The sequence below is a fragment of the Chrysochloris asiatica genome, unplaced genomic scaffold (assembly GCF_000296735.1).
Source record: "Chrysochloris asiatica unplaced genomic scaffold, ChrAsi1.0 scaffold00035, whole genome shotgun sequence".
NCBI lineage: Eukaryota > Metazoa > Chordata > Mammalia > Afrosoricida > Chrysochloridae > Chrysochloris > Chrysochloris asiatica.
The window spans coordinates 612,712-614,213 of NW_006408553.1; positions in this window are offsets into that span (position 1 = coordinate 612,712).

The following is a 1,502-nucleotide window of genomic DNA, read 5'->3' on the forward strand; positions in this document are numbered from 1 at the left end:
GGAAGGTCAGATAAAGGAATAAACAAAGCAAGTAAAGAAGAAAGAGAAAAATAACTAGAAAGAAAATAAAAAGATGGCATAACCCCTGCCCTCAAGGAACTTGAGGAGTGATGGCTCAAGTTTGTGGACAACTTCAGCGCACATTGATTTCTTCCCTCTCTGAACTATAACAGCACTCAGAGTCAATAACACCCAATTTAGCACTTGATGATATACTGCCTGGTATAAGCTTCCAATTGTTTTATGTGGACAAGTGTTGCCTTTTGGGCAAGGACTTTGTGTTAACTTCTCCTGTCTTCATATAGTGATGAGTATGTTTGCTTAATTGACTGGTTGTTAAGCCATCCTTACAAGGAGGATGGTCCAGTCCCCTTCTAATATACAGTCTGGGGAAACTGACCCCCTTTTATCTGTCTAGTTACACAGTAGCATTTGCTACCTAACTTATCCCTGCTGCATGTGAGTATCTTTGGAGAAGTGAACTCTTGAATACAGTTTCATGTGTTTAAATGAGCTACTGTGAGAAGTAAAATTGTTGAATGATAGTTAACTTCTGCATTCAATAAAGATTTAGTGAGTGCTTACTCTATACCAGGCACAGCTTTATGTTCTTATAGTATATCAGCAAACATAACCAAGATGTCTGCCCTAATGCTTGTTTACATCCAAGCAGGGGTAGAATGGGATATGGGGAAGAAAGAGAGAAGTCAGGCATTACATTACACTGTCTGTACATGGAAATAAATATTATAGAGAAATAAAAAAAGGTAGACATGAGTAAGAAGGATTGGAAGTGTTGCATGAATGTTGTTGTTGTTGCTGTTAAGTGTCCTTGAATCAATTCCAACTCATAGTAAACTTGTATAAGGTTACTGAGGAGCAACTGGTCGGTTTGAATTGCTGACCTTGTGATTTGAAGTCCAGTGTGGATCCTACAGCACCATACCAGAAATTCAGAATATGTTTTGTTGTTGTTACGTGCCATGGAGTCAGTTCCGACTCATAGAGACCTTGTACAGGGTTTCTGAGGCTGTAAATCTTTACGGGAGCAGAAAGCCTCATCTTTCTCCCACAGGACAGCTGGTAGTTATCAACTGCTGAACTTGCAGTTTGCAGCCCGATTCATAACCACTACAGTACCAGAGCTCCTTCCTGAATGAGGGTCGTTGTTGTCAAGTGCCATCAACTCGATTCTGACCCATAGCGAACCTGTATAGGGTTTCCAAGGAATAGCTGGTGAGGTTGAACCATCAACCTTGCAGTTCAAAATGGCTTTGCAGTCTGGTGCATTAACCCACAGCACCACACTAAGACTCTTGAACAAGGATTTGTTGTTGTTGTTAGGTGCTATCAAGTCAGTACTGACTCATAGCGACCCTATGCACAGCAGAACAAAACAATGCTGATCCTGGGCCAACCTCAGTATTGTTGCCATGCTTGAGTACTTTAATGCTGCCACTTGGCCAATCCATCTCATTGAGGGTCTTCCTCTTTTTCTTTGA